The 16,449-nt window shown below is 37.5% G+C and overlaps 1 pseudogene; it reads left to right on the forward strand.

The window, feature by feature from the left end:
* Positions 1-16,170, forward strand: part of LOC149578064 (DNA (cytosine-5)-methyltransferase 1B pseudogene) — a 116,425-nt pseudogene extending 100,255 nt beyond the window's left edge.
* Positions 16,171-16,449: the final 279 nt, after the last annotated feature.

Here is a 16,449-nt window from a genome sequence, read left to right on the forward strand (position 1 = left end):
TCATAAACTAGCAACCTATGAAGAATTTCTTCAACAGTTCACCACAACAGAAACATCTCTTCCAATATCCACTCTTTCTAAGTCTCCCACTTAGATGCCTACAACCCCTTGAATTTATTTTGAAGGCCTTCATAATAAATTTTTTTCACTCATGCAAAAATTCATTTCTTTTTCACCTCATTCCATTCCATCTTGTTGTCTTTCCATCATCACACCATCTCACATTCTTTCTCTCATACGGAAATATTCAGACCAACCTTCCTATCACACCTCAGGTTAGACACACTTGAACCCTTTGCATTTATTTAATTTATTATTTTTTTAGAAAATCATGTTATTTCAATTTTTATAATTTGCAATCTTTATGGTCTAGTGGGACCCAGTCTCTGCTAGGTTGGGGGGTGGGAAAATCAAAATCATGAATGCAAATCAAGGAAATCTTAAGTTGGCATGTAGGATGTATGGGGAAGGGTCATTTCAGTAATAAGCTAGCACTCCTTTGTACTTTCAAAATGTGTGAAATAATGTAAAGAAGGCTAACCATTAAATCATGATTTCACATAACCCCTCATTAATATGGCATATATTTTTGAGCACGATCTTTATCCTCATTATGGTTTGGTGATTAAAATGTTGTCATGAAGTACTGAAGGATGTGATGTTTGGAAAGTATTAAAGTATTTCAATTTCCCTTTGAAACCCCTATAGTTATCACCACCCATACTCTCAAAATCACTTGTAGTGAATTTTCCTGTAATAGCATTTTTTTTTGAAAAAAATATGGGTGGAGAACCTTAGTGGCATGAACTAGCAAACCAAAAATTCTTACTAGCAGACCCAAAAACATGTATTTTATTTCAACAATGAGGTTGGCTAACTTATTGTCTCAGTTTGAAGTAGTTTGATCAAGAAATTGCACTCCAGTTTCATAATACATTGAAGGATGGATATGCAACTGTTAAGGGCATTCAAATAGAATTCACTGAAGAAGTGGTGGCAAAAGCTTCTAGGTTGCACACAAATGGAGAATTTTGGATAGAGGACATGGATGCATGACAAGCAAAAGAGCAATTCTCAGTACCTAGAGATCCTCGGCTAGAGGAAAATAAAAAGCAAGGTACATTACAATTATCTCTCCCTCTACAATTCATCCACCTTGCTGAATTTATCATAAGATATTTTACTTGTGAAGGAAGGTATTCCTATTTGCATGTTGTTCATTTCAAAATTTTGAGTGGTTTGCGACATGGTGATCGTCTTGTAAATCTCTTGAGTTTCCTTTATAATATTATCAAAATGCAAGCTACTTATGTACAACAAGGAAAAACCTAGTCGGTATCCCACCATTGCTTGATTAGGACTATAATTGAAAAGGAGTTGACTAGGCAGCACTTGGGAACATGGAATGATTTTGTAAAACTAAGAATAGAGGGACCTAAAAGGGGTGGACCTAAAGGGCAAGGAGTGGGGACAAGAGAGAAAATTGCTGTAGGATTCAGGAAAGTAGTATATAGAATGGCTCAAGAAGCGTCAACTTCTGCTTCTATACCTACAATTGTAAAAAGGAAAATTTTGGTTGCAGAAGCCTCAACTTCTAGGAAGAGAAAATCGTGCACAGTTGCCATAGAGGAAGGATTAGAAGAAGTATCTCCAGTATCACAAGAACCTACACTTAACTTGAATAAAGGGAAATCTGTCGATAAGGGCAAGAAACCAATTTCTACCCCAAGTTGTACTCCACAATGAGTCACCAGAATGTTTGGGCTAAATTTGAGAACTAAACCTTTTGCGCCACTTGCTAAGCCTCCTATACCACCTATTGATGTTGAAACTCCAGTACCTACACCTGCATAGTCACCAGAGCACAAAACACCTACTCCTAAACATAAAAATGATCTTGAGAAAATTCGTGCAAGGCCAAATAGCCCTATTAATGTTGATAGTGACATGGAGTCCTTAGAGGAAATAGTGTCTAGGTTTGAATAGCCAGCAGAGGAAACTGATAATCTACCACTAGAGGAATATCCATCTACTGCACAAGAAATGGTTCAGGAAATTGTTGAAACATTTCAAGTTAAAATGACTATTGCACTCTATCCTGAAGTTGTTGCTCCTTTAGAAAAAGTTGATAACACTATTGCCTGTCAAAATAAAAGCTTTATTGAACATCAACATTCTTAGGATGACAACACTGCTGACCACCATCATAATGAGCACCACTTGGAGATTATAAACCTATTATCCATTGTCATACACCACCAAACATTTCTACTTTGTTAACAGACAGCTTTAGTTTGTACCAACAATTTCAATGGGAAAAAGAAAACTGGGACCTAGAAAGGAAGCAATTGCTCAGAACTATCAGGGAACAAGCACAACAAATTAAAGAAAATGATAGTGAAATTATGGTCCTACAACAACGTGTCACAAACATTTCAGAGGTCATTCTAGAGCTTGTAAATTGTAGGTCCCCATCTTTAGTTTACACATTGTTCCTAAAGGAGCAAATGATTAATTTTCAATTGTCTCGAATTACTTAAGGGTTGAACCCTTCCTTGCAAACTCCCTAGGAATTCTATGTAGCATTCAAATAAGCTTTGATGACTCTACAAAATCTCTTCTATGAGTTATATGTTCATAATCTTGCTGTTCCAAATGATAAAGATTGGAATTCATTGTTATATGTGGCAGACGTACAATTTAGGGCCATTATGTCATGGATATAGAATGAGATTAGTCGAGAGAACTAGGCTGCTCCTTATAGGGAAAAGGAAATTTTTGAACCATTGTACATTCAGCCAGAGGTACAAAACACTCACAGAGTATTCTTCGATTGGCTTTCTATTAACAATAATCAAAGTGTTACTACCAAAATTCATCTTGCCCGTGAACAGGCATTTTTGGATTGGGAGCAGCATTGTTCTGGAAATGCCCCTGATGCTATACAAGCCTCCCTTCAAAGATGGATCTAATTGCCAGAAGATCTGAAAAGAAGGGAGTTACACTCTCCCCAAAATTTGGAGTTATCCATCAATAGGATGCCCAGGTATTTGATGTTAGGTAGAAGTTAGAAAAATTATTGGGTACCCCTTCATTTCCAACCACCAATACTCTTGCATCCTATGCTTGGAAAGTATGATTCATCTGCTAAATATAACATGATTGCTGAAGAACAAAAATGGGAAAGGTTGAAACAAAATCATAGATATTTTAATTATAAAGCTCATGAATCAAGGGAGAAAATTGCCAATGATCTCAAGCTAGGGATGAGGATCAAAAACCTATAGATGCTAAAGGGACCAGCCTAAGGAAGGTTGGGGGCAAAAACAATGACATGAAGAAATATAAGTCTTATTAGCCCTTCTTGTGAACATTCGTCTATAACATACTGAACTTTATATTCTTTTAGTATAATTTTTTTTGAATTTTTTATGTATAAAGTATGGACATAGGGCATAAAATGATAATAGGAATTATATCTAAAAAATGGTTCATTTTGTGGTAAAAATCTTTCTTCATGAATGTTTGGTATGGTTAGATCTTCCTGCAGCTAAAGAGATTGCAAAAATTGTTAGTTGAGTAATTAATGCATTTTCTTTATAAACTAATAAATGGAAATAAATGTTTTTTGGAAGTCTTGTGTATATTAAATGTTGATAACAAGGATACAAGTTGAGTAGGAGTTAATAAAAAACAAACTGTAAGGGAATAGTGCTAAGGCATTGATGGTATTAAAGAGAAGCGTTATGACACCGTTGTAGCTGGAAGACTTGGTGGCAAAGTGAGAAGGGACCTATTTTAATGAATAACAAAGTGGGACCTAATAAAGTGGTTGAGCAAGGAAGAAAGCATCAAAGTGATTAGTTAAATATGATACCTGGATTCTTGGAAGCTGTTTAAAGACAGATAAAAGAGAAAAACTAGCATTTGTTATGATCTATATTTGTGGAAAATTTAAGGGATAATTAATGTCTTTACAAATTGCATGTTTGCAGTCTTAAGTTGTAACTGACTTTCCTTCATGAAGAAGCCGTAGTTTTAGAATTTTTTTGTTCTTCCTTCCTTTTAAATAAGACCTCATATATATCTATGAAGTTAAGTAGTGAGTAGATAGACAGAGTCGAGAGACATCTTGTTGTTCTCCCTGAGTTATTGTAAAACTACATATTTGAATAAATAAATGCTTTTGGTGAGTTTCTAGACTTTTATTTGAGCTTGTCTTCCCTTCATTCTTCCATGGGGGCCCACGCAAAAGGTGGAGTTTACTTTAGTAAGTAGGAGTTAGACTCAGTTTTCTAAGTTAAGATTAGAACTACTATTCTTGCAGCCATTGGAAACAGAACCAGTCATTGTTCTTGCAGCAGTAGGTGCATAGATGTATGGTTAAATAATTAGAATTTCCTTCAAAGTATTTGATAGTTGTCTTTCCTTTGGATAAACTAGATTTCCTTAATGGTTATTGTATTCAAGGTAGTGGTGACTTTTAGCGAAAATTAGAGCATATACTTTGCAGACATCATCTCAAGTTCACACTCTTGAATTAACATTTAATGAAAATCAACATAGTACTTTGGTAGTAAGGGATGTCCAATCCTGCAACTAAAATGGTGTTGTATTGATTAGATAGAATGGAGTTGTAATAATGAGATTGTGTCTCATTTTGAGGTTACAATGTGTAGTTCTCAGTAAAATCAACAACTGATATAATAGTGCTAATGGGAAAAGTCTCCTTACACATTCTAAATTGTTGATCCAACCACTGAGAGCTGTGACTATGTCTTGCATACTTGTAAAAATATTTTCCTTGAAATCTAAAATAAAACTAGCCACACTGATATCTTTCCCAACCAATTTACATCTAGAGTTCTCACCCCCACTCTTCAATGTGTATTTCATTGTTTCATATACCTTTTTTTTCACTAATATCTTTCCAAGATCTTGTTCACACCCTTATTGGATAAGCCACCACATTTTGAACACTTCTCATTTAAGCAAGCATTTCTATAAAAGAAATAACCATCAACTCTATGACATAAAAGTTGATCTAGCAAGTCTCTTGATAATTTTGGAGCCCACTAGCCCCACAATCCTCAAACATTTCATTACCATGCAAAGTAGAATGGATGGAGCGTAGTAGTTCATGGTGCATAGAAAACTCAACATGATATTTGCAATAACATGTATTTTGAATTTTGAGTGGCACATAATAAAATGGCTTCAAAGATTCAAAAGCCCTTTGTGATATATGAATACTTGGATGACTCTCTCTAAATTGTTTAAACAACATAGTTTGACTTACCTCCAAATAGTGTTTAGGATGTGGTGTGTAGTCTCTGATGCCAATTCTCAACTTTAACACATCTTTAGCATTGGGTGATACTCATGAGTTAGAGAGCCAAAATTGTGTAATTTCTTCCTTCACATCATTGGATAGCTTCTTATCAAAATGTGGAAATCTCCCACCAAATGCCCATGTTTCATTTTGAACGGGATCATCAATTTTTTCTCGTTGACTAAGTGCTCTTCTCAAAGTAGTACAATTTAGATTCAAATCAATAAAAGTTTGTCTCATATATCTACCCTTTCTCAAATGATGACTTACTAAAGAGGTTGTAATAACCCTTTGAGAAACTCTATTATCCTTCTCCCTACTATTTTTCTCAATGCTATTGAGAGCACTGAAAATATTCTTCACAATAATGACATTTCTTTCAAGCTTTTTATTGACATGAATCTTCAATTTGGGAATCATAGGTCTAATCTTTTGCACCTTTAATAAGTGCATGAAAAGCTGACGTTGCTCTACGACTGTCTTGTTGCCGAAAAAACATCTGATATAGTCTTGAAGCCCATAACTGAATGGTTCTTTTTTATTTTTTCCCTTCCAAACTAGTAATAATCATTTCATCAATTTCAATTATCCATTTTGGTATTTTAGAACCTTTGTGTCGATTATAATTAGGACATATTTAAGGTTCTTGTGCATTAGGTTCCTGTGCATTGTCATGTTCGACTTGGTCAATTATGCAACTTCGATTATGACTTGGTAGCATTTTGTCTTCAAAATTTTAATTCTCTAAATTTTCAATTTTGGCATTATAGTTTTCAATAGGTACATTTTCATTCCCCAACTGTACATATTCATTTTCTGACTCTATGATTTCACCTTCGACTAATTCATTGTCAACTTGACTGATATTTAGCATACCTTATATTTTTCTTTCGTGCTTCATTTTGTCCCTTTCCCTATATGTCGCAATGTCTTCATTGGATATCTTCCTTTTGCATTTAGCTTTTCAATGACTGTTGCTTCCCATTCAGATGAAACTATCAAACACCTAATGTTATATTTTCAAACTTTTTTTGATTGGTTGGGCCCCAAAATGTGACTTTTTATAAAATACTTGAAAAAAAAACTCAAAAAGATGATGTTGTCGGGTCTGCAGGGACAGGGAATATGTTGGAAATTGATGCCAATAGTATTGGATATGATCTGATATGCCCCATAAAGACTTTTGCAGGGAAAACCAAGTTTGGGAGTTATAGTTTATGATTTATAAATTATTTCAGTCATATTACTATGTAAAGATTTATTACAATATTATATATATATATATATATAATAACATAACGTCAACATATAACATATAATCTATTAATATATAATAATATATTATGTTATTCTTATTATAATCTATAAATATAATCTATATTATTATTATTATGAGCCATTTTATTAATATACAATAATATATTATCTTATTAGTATTATAATTTAGAAATATAATATATATATATATATATATATATATATATATATGTCCCTAGGCATCCTAGGAACCCTAGGGTCATATGCCATCATGCAATGGGTTGAACAGGGTCATAGGTCACCCTATGACCTCCTTTAACCCATAAGAATGATTCTAATATGTCCCTAGGGGCCTTAGGACCCCTAGGGACATATGTAATCATGTAATCGATCGAAGAGACCTATGACCCCCTTTGATAGATATGAATGATTCTAATATGTCCTTAGGGGTCTTAGGATGCCTACAGACATATATCATCATGTAATGGGTCAAAGGGGGTCATAGGTCACCCTATCACCACCTTTGATCTATAAGAATGATTCTAATATGTCCCTAGGGGTCCTAGGACCACTAGAGACATATGTCATCATGTAATGGGTCAAAAGGGGTAATAGGTCAACCTATTGGCCCCTTTGACACATATGAATGATTCTAATATGTCCCTAGGGGTCCTAGGACCCCTAGGGACATAGGTCATCGTTTAATGAGTCGAAGGGGGTCATAGGTCAACCTATGACCCCAATCGACCCATAAGAATGAATCTAATATTTCCCTAAGGGTCTTAGGACCCCTAGGGACATATTTCATCATGTAATGAGTTGAAAGGGGTCATAGGTTAACCTCTAACCCCCTTTGATGCATATGGAGCATTCTAATATGTTGCTAGGGGTCGTAGGACCCCTAGGGACATATGTCATCATTTAATGGGTTGAAGGAGGTCATAGGTCAACCTATGACTCCATTGGACCCATATGAAGCATTCTAAAATGTCCCTAGGGGTTCTAGGACCCCTAGGGACATATGCCATCATGTAATGGGATGAATGGGGTCATCGATCACCCTATGACTCCCTTTGACCTATAAGAGCAATTTTAATATGTCCCTAGGGGTCCTAGGACACCTAGGGACATATGTCATCATGTAATGGGTTGAAGGAGGTCACAGGTCACCCTCTGACCCCCTTTCACACATAAGAACAATTGTAAGATGTCCCTAGGGGTCCTAGGACCCCTAGGGACATATGTCGTCATGAAAAGGATACAAGTGGGTCATATATAGGCTAACCTATGATCCCATTTTACACATATGAATGATTCTAATATGTCCCTAAGGGTCCTACAACCCCTAGGGACATATGTTGTCATGTAATGGGAAGAAGGGGGTCATGGGTTAACCTATGATCCCCTTTGAGCCATATGAAAGATTCTAATATGTCCCTACAAGTCCTAGGACACCTAGGGAAGGGGGTCATAGGTCAACCTATGACCCCCTTTGACCCATATGAAGGATTTTAATATTTCTCTAAAGGTCCTAGGACTAGTAGGGATATATGTTGTCATGTAATGGATTTAAGGGGATTATAAGTCACCCTATGACCCACTTTGACCCTTAAGAACAATTCTAATAAGTCCCTAGGGGTCCTAGGACCCCTAGGGACATATGTCGTCATTTAATGGGTTGAAGGGGGTCACAAGTAAACCTATGATAACCTTTGACACATGAATGATTCTAATATGTCCCTAGGGGTCATAGGACCCCTAGGGACATATGTCATCATTTAATGGGTTGAAGGGGATCATAGATCAACCTATCACCCCATTCAGACCATAAGAATGATTCTAATATGTCCGTAGGGATCTAGGACCCCTAGGGACATACGTCATCATGTAATGGGTGGAAGGGTGTCATAGGTTCCTCTATGGCCCCCTTTGACCCATATGAAGCATTCTAGTATGCCCCTAAGCATCCTAGGACCCCTAGGGACCGATGTCACTATTTAATGGGTTGAAGGGGGTCATAGGTCAACCTATGACACCCTTTGACCCATATGAAGCATTCCAAAATGTCTTTAGGGGTCCTAGGACCCCTAGGGACATATGTCATCAAGTAATGGGTGGAAAGGTGTCATAGGTCAACCTATGATCCGCTTTAACCCATATGAAGCATACTAATATGTCTACAACCCCTAGGAACATATGTCATCATGTAATAGGTTGAACGGGATCATAGGTCACCCTATGACCAACTTTGACCCATAAAAAAGATTCTAATATGTCCCTAGGGGTCCTAAGATCCCTAGGGACATATGTCATCATGTAATGGGTCGAAAGGGGTCATAGGTCACCCTATGACCCACTTTGCAACATATGAACAATTCTAGTATGTCCTTCGTGGTCCTAGGATCCCTAAGAACATATGTCATCATGTAATGGGTCGAAGGGGGTCATAGGTCAACCTATGACCTCCTTTGACTCATTTGAACGATTCTAATATGTCCCTAGTGGTTCTAGGATCCGTAGGGACATATGTCATCATGTAATGGGTCAAGGGGGGTTATAGGTTAACCTATGACCCCCTTTGACCAATAAGAACAATTCTATTATATCCCTAGGGGTCCTAGGACCCCTAGGGACATATGTTGTTATTTAATGTGTCGAAGGGGGTCATAGGTCACCCTATGACCCCTTTTGACCCATATAAATGATTCTAATATGTCCCTAGGGGTCCTAGGGCCCCTAGGGACATATGTCATTATGTAATATGTCGAAGGGGGTCATAGACCTATGACCCCCTTTGACCCATATGAAGCATTCTAATATATCCCTAGGGGTGGTAGGACCCATAGGGACATATGTCATTTTTTAATGGGTTGAAAGGGGTCATAGGTTAACTTATGACCCGATTTGGTCCATATAAAGCATTCTAATATGTCCCTAGGGGTCCTAGGACTCCTAGGCACATATGTCATCATGTAACGGATCGAAGGGGGTCATAGGTTACCCTATGACCCCCTTTGACCCATAAGAATAGTTCTAATATGTCCCTAGGGATCCTAGAACCCCTAGGTACATATGTCATCATGTAATGGATTGAAGAGGACCTATGACCCCCTTTGACACATATGAATGATTCTAATATGTTTGTAGGGGTCTTAGGATCCCTAAGGACATGTCTCATCATGTAATGGGTCGAATGGATTCATAGGTCAACTTATAACCCCCTTTGACCAATAAGAATGATTCTAATATGTTCTTAGGGGTCCTAAGACCCCTAGGGACATATATCATCATGTAATAGGTCAAAGGAGGTCATAAGTTATCCTATGACCCCCTTTGACCCATATCAATCATTCTAATATGTGCCTAGTGGTCCTAGGAACTCTAGGGACATATGTCTTCATTTAATGGGTTGAAGGGGGTCATTGGTCAATCTATGACCTCCTTTGAGCGATATGAATGATTCTAATATGTCCCTATGGGTCTTAGGACCTGTAGGAACATATGTGATCATGTAACAGGTCAAAGGGGTTCATAGGTCAACCTATGACCCCCTTTGGCCAATAAGAAGCATTATAATATGTCTCTAGGGGTACTAGGAACCCTAGGGACATATGTCATCATGTAATCAGTCAAAGGGGGTAATAGGTCACCCTATGATCCTTTTTGACCCATAAGAATGATTCAAATATGTCCGTAGGTGTCCTAGGACCCCTAGGAACATATGTAATCATGTAATTTGTCGAAGGGCATCATACGTCAAATTATGACCCCCTTTAACACATATCAACTATTCTAATATCTTCCTAGGGACATATGTCATCATGTAATAGGTTGAAGGGGGGCATAGGTCAACCTATGACCCCCTTTGACCCAGATGAAATATTTTAATACGTCCCTAGGGGTCCTAGGACCTCTACACACATATGTCATCATGTAATTAGTCAAAGTGGGTCATAGGTCACCCTATGACCTCCTTTGACCCATAAGAACAATTTTAATATGTTCTTGGGGGTCCTATGACCCCTAGGGACATATGTCATTATGTAGTGGGTCGAAGGGTGTCATAGGTCAACCATTGACCCCCTTTGACACATATGAAGGATTCCAATATGTCCTGAGGGGTCCTAGGACCCCTAGAGACATAGGCCATTATGTAATTAGTCGAAAGGTGTCATAGGTCAATCTATGACCCCCTTTGAACCATATGAAGCATTCTAATATGTCCGTAGGGGTCTTAGGGACATATGTCATCATTTAATAGGTCGAAAGGGGTCATAGGTCAACCTATGGCCCCTTTTGACCCATATGAAGCATTCTAATATGTTGCTAAGGGTCCTAGGACCCCTAGGGACATATGTCATCATTCAATGGGTCAAATTGGGTGATAGGTCACCCTATCACCCTCTTTGACCCATATGAAGCATTCTAATATGTCCCTACGGGTCTTAAGACCCATATGGACATATATCATCATGTAACGGGTCAAAGGGGGTCATAGGTGAATTTGCGACCCCCTTTGACCCATTTGAACAATTCTAATATGTCCCTAGGGGTCCTAAGACCCCTAGGGACATATATCATGATGTAATGGGTCAAAGCATGTCATAGGTCAACTTATGACTCCCTTTGACCCATAAGAACAATTCTATTATGTCCCTAGGGGTCTTAGGACCCCTAGCAACATATGTCATTGTTTAATGTGTCGAAGGGACCTATGACCCCCCTCGACCCATATGAATGATTCTAATATGTCCCAAGTGTTCCTAAGACCCCTACGCACATATGTCATCATGTAATGGGTCGAAGGGGATCATAGGTCAACCTATGACCCCCTTTGACCCATATTAAGCATTCTAGTATGTCTGTAGGGGTTCTAGGACCCATAAGAAAATATGTTGTCATTTAATGGGTCGAAGGGGGTCATAGGTCAAACTATGACTCCCTTGGACCCATATGAAGCATTCAAATATGTCCCTAGGGTTCCTAGGACCCCTAGGGACATATGTGATCATGTAATGGGTCAAAGGGGGTCATAAGTCAACCTATGACCCCCTTTGACACATATGAACAATTCTAATATGTCCCTAGGGGTCCTTGAACCGCTAGGGACATATGTCATCATGTAATGCATCAAAAGGGGTTATAGGTGAACCTATGACCCGCTTTGATCCATAACAATGATTTTAATATGTCCGTAGGGGTTCTAAAACCCCTAGGGACATATGTCATCATTGAATGGGTCAAATGGGGTCATAAGTTATCCTATGACCCCTTGACCCATATGAAACATTATAATATGTCCCTTGGGGTCTTAAGACCCCTAGAGATAAATTTCATCTTGTAATGGGTCGAAGGGGGTCATAGGTCAACCCATGACCCCCTTTGACCCATTAGAAGGATTCTAATATGTCCCTAGGGGTCCTAGGACTCGTAGGGACAAATTTCATCATTTAATGGGTCAAAGGGGGCCATAGGTCACCCTATGACCCCCTTTGACCCATAAGAATGATTCTAATATGTCCGTAGGGGTGCTAGGACTCCTAGGGAGATATTTCGTCATGTAATTGGTCGAAAGGGGTCATAGGTCCCTTTGACCCATAAGAATGATTTTAAATGATTGTAATATGTCCCTAGGTGTCTTAGGGACACACTAGTACAGTTGACCTCATTTTTAGACAAAATTTTTTGACCATCTATTAAAATGGGGTCAAATTGGTTAGAGTAGGCAAGGAAAAATAAATTTTTTTCAAATTCATTCCTGTTTTGGTTGAAATTTTGACCAACACATATTTTTCCCTAAGTGTTTGTCAAAATTTCGACCACTATTGGCTTCATGATGTTAAAATATAAAAAGTTCTATTTTGCGGGCACAAATACAAACACACAAGGGAAAATGGAAATGCATGAAAGTTCTCTTTCACATGCATGAGTACAAACACACGAGGGAAAATGGAAATGCATCTCTTCTACAAGGAAGTAAGGGCATCCATGTAGTGACTCCTACAAGAAGAAATGTCTAGTTCGTATCTTAGGGAAGTGGCTACCAAAGCTACTTTTGTTGATTTTAGGGGCATTGGAGATTCACTGGAGTTTTGGAGCCAAGAAGGGTTGTATGCCTCCTCGGTTGGGTTGGATTAGGGGCCCCCAAGGCTTCGCTTGAGTTGAAGAAGTCAAACTATTTGCTCTACTCCTAGGGTGATCTATTTGTGGTTGAGTGTGCTCACTTCGTGATCTCATTTATTGACTCTATGTCTCTGATGGGCCTCTATCTCCTCCCATCCACCCCAACCAGCCGGTGTAGATATTAAGTATCAAATATGGATTGAAAAGAACATATTAAATACATGGATAAACACATGTTTTAATGAACAATTTATCACTTTGAGATGTTTGATTATTCTCTTGCTTTTTTCAAAAGACTACGATGTGTTTTCTTTTCACACCATTTAAATTTGCACTAGTATTGATGATTTCTAGTTCTCTTGGAATCAAATCCTTTAATTTTTTTTTTGTGGAGGGTTTTTGTGTGTTGCATATAGGGTTTGGTTCTTTAAGCATCAAGATTTTTCTACTTTGTTTTTTTTATTGAGAATGTTATCTTTGTCAAAGAGTAACTCTTCTTTGCATATCTGAGGATTCTCTTTGGGGAAAGCATATCTGAAGTTCTAATCTGTGCTACTGTGAGGAGTTCCTTGTGAGAAGGCCATGGCTTCTTGGAGAAATCATGGAGTTAGATTAATCAGCCCTTGGTTTTTTGGCGTGACTGAGTTCTACTTCTAGGAGTGAAAAAATCTTTGTTTGAAAGTAGACGGTTGATGGAAAGGAGCTAGGTTCTTGAATTTTCTTCTTTTTCAATGGAAAGAAGCACTCATAGGGGCCTTATAAAAGTAACATAAGTTGAACCAATGAGATACTTGAACACATACACAATAATATCTCTCTGGATGGGAGAGGAATCTTGGGTCTACTATTTTTTAGATAATTTATTCTTTAGAAAGTTTTTAATAATATAAGACACACTTTGTTATTTAACTCAAGTACTGGATTTTCCTAAATGATGCACTCATATATTTTTTCCCTTAATACGTAAGCCCTTCATGTGAGAACAGGGGAGAAATTTTATAGTTGGAAGGACTATGTGAAATACATGGCACCAGGTAGGGATTTTGACAGTGTAGAGGATATGGGCCGAAAGAGATCCAGAAAGAAAGTTGGTAAAAAACAAGCTGATGTGGTTGAGGTTAAAGATGAGGGTGAACCTAAACCAGCTAGAAAATACCCCAAATGAGCAGCCACTATGATTAATTACAAGGAAAAGATACTTTATCTGAATGTGAAAGATTCAATCATTGAAGCCAAAGAGGAAAAAATAGTGGAAGAGGAGGATCTTTCCATTAGTTTAACAGTGAATGAACAACACTAGGAAGAAATGCCTCCACAATGACATTTGGTAGATTTTATAATCCATGATTCTCAGGGTGCCTCTTAGCCAATAGAAATAGTGTATGCTATGGATCTTTATATTTCTGGATTAATTTTTCCAAAGGAAGGTTTACTGGATAAATCAAAAGGGGTTCATTGTGAGGGGTTTGGGGTTGTGGAAACATGGTCCATAACAGGATATGAAAATGGGTCTCCTATTATATGACTTCAAATTGAGGTAGTAGAGTATGTGTGTGTAAAGCCTGTTGGCTCTTATAAGAAGTTCTTCAGTATTCTGAATGAAAAAGAAATGCTTTGTGTTGAGCTATATAAGGCTCTTTCCAAGCTTGATGGAGGTAATCTTGAACTACGATTGGATGAATTCATGGCATGTGTTGCACAATCTATGTCTTCTAATAAGAGTTTTTAGGGAAGCTTTTGTGGGAGAGATTTCATACTTTCTTAGGGAGATTTAATTGTAAAATAGTTAACTGGTTTGGACAGCAATTCTAAAGAAGGTGATCAAATTTTTATTGGTTTGCCTACTCTTATAGCTCTAGAGGAGGAGTGTCTTCAATCAAAACATATGAGGCTTGTTGGTATAAAAATTAAAGAGATCTCCACTAGTACTGCTATAGGTGCTTCATCTGTTTATGACGAGGATGAGAAGCTTGCAAGATTGATGCAAGAGGAGAATGATTGGATGGCTACAAGACCAAGTCAAAAGTCTCAAGGCAAGAAGAAGTTCTACATCAAAATCAATGAAGATGTAATTGTAACTGATTATCCATTGCCTACATATTATAAGGCCACTGAAGATGAAATGGATGGATATTTTTTTTATGATGATTCATTTATATTAGAGCATAAAGATCTACCTCACAGGATGTTGCATGATTGGTCTTTATATAATTCCAATTCCAGGCTTATTCCCTTGGAACTTCTTCCAATGCTTGGTGGTATTGAGATAGATAATGCAGTATTTGGCTCAGGTGTCATGATAGAAGATGATGGTAGTGGCTATTTCTTGGATGCTGACTCTGGAGGGGCTAAAAATTTTCAAGATAACTAGCTACATGGGATTCACATATATTTAAGTGCTATCAAGGAATGGATGATAGAATTTGGAGCAAATATGCTCTTCATATCAATACACACTGATGGTGCTTGGTATAGGCTTGGGAATCCTTCTAAGAAATATTTACCATGGTATAAACCCATTCTAAAAGCTACCAGGCTTGTAATCAAAATAATTGTATTGCTGAAGGAGCAGAGCCATGCTTCAAAACTTTCTTTCTCAGATGTGATTAGGAAGCTGGCATGCCTAGATAAAACTAAGACATTTTTTATCTCACCCAATCTAGATGCTATAGAAAGGTATGTTTTTGTTCATGGTCAAATCATTTTGTAAAAAATTGCAAAGTATCTAGATGAATGCATACAAAGGAATGCCTTTGTGACACGCCTTTCTATAAAGATAGAACAAAGACATCATACGAAATTGTCTTTCACAAAGAAGGGAGTCATAGTCAAAGAAAAGAATTTGAATCCTAGGGCTAATGCATGGCCTGAAACTATTAGCAAACAAGAAATGTGTGCAACTACTACAAAGTTGATAAGTTGTATCTAGACTGAGTACTACTCAATTTCTGTGTCTGATGAAATAAAGGAGGAAAATGGTGAGAATGGTGAGAAAGATGAGGAAGAAAAAGCTCAGGAAGATAGTGAGGATCAGGAAGAGACTAATTTGATTGTGGTGGACAAAACTGAACTCTCCCCTATCATTAGAATAGGGAGAGGTAGATTGAGTAGCAAAGATTAAAATGGGTAGGCCAATCTATTGGTAAAACATCATCTAGAGAACCCCTGTATAAGATGGTTTATGCTGATGGAGATATTTCTATGGGAAGTGTAGTTAGATAATGTATTCAAAAGGTTAGGACCAACACTCTAAGGATCTTCCCACTATTCTTTTTGTTGAATACATGTATGAGAAATCTAATGGGACAAAAATGATTCATGGAAGAGTTCTTTAGAGAGATAGTGAAACTTTTTTCGGAAATGTTGCTAATCCTTGTGAAGTCTTTTTCACTCATCAATGCCTTCAAGTTGAACCAAGTGAGCCTCTATCACATTCCCAACAATTTTTCCTTTCTTGATAGTCTTCAATGTAGGGCTTATTGCTATTCTCCATTCTTTCTTGGCAAGCTTATGCTATTGGCATTTCCATTCAGCTTTATATCTAGATGGATGGAACAAATGGAACAAATGGTGCTAGAAAAAATGTTTAGAAGAACTTTGCAATGAAATTTCAGACTTAACTGTCATACATGCAAAAACAACTCAGAACAATTTAGCTTTTCTGAGATACAAAATTAATTTGTGCATAGAAAAATATCTAAAGATGGATGGATGACCAAAATTACCTTCTAACAAGT

The sequence above is a fragment of the Cupressus sempervirens genome, chromosome 1 (assembly GCF_028749045.1).
Source record: "Cupressus sempervirens isolate cs-2001-9-10 chromosome 1, ASM2874904v1, whole genome shotgun sequence".
Taxonomy (NCBI): Eukaryota; Viridiplantae; Streptophyta; class Pinopsida; order Cupressales; family Cupressaceae; genus Cupressus; species Cupressus sempervirens.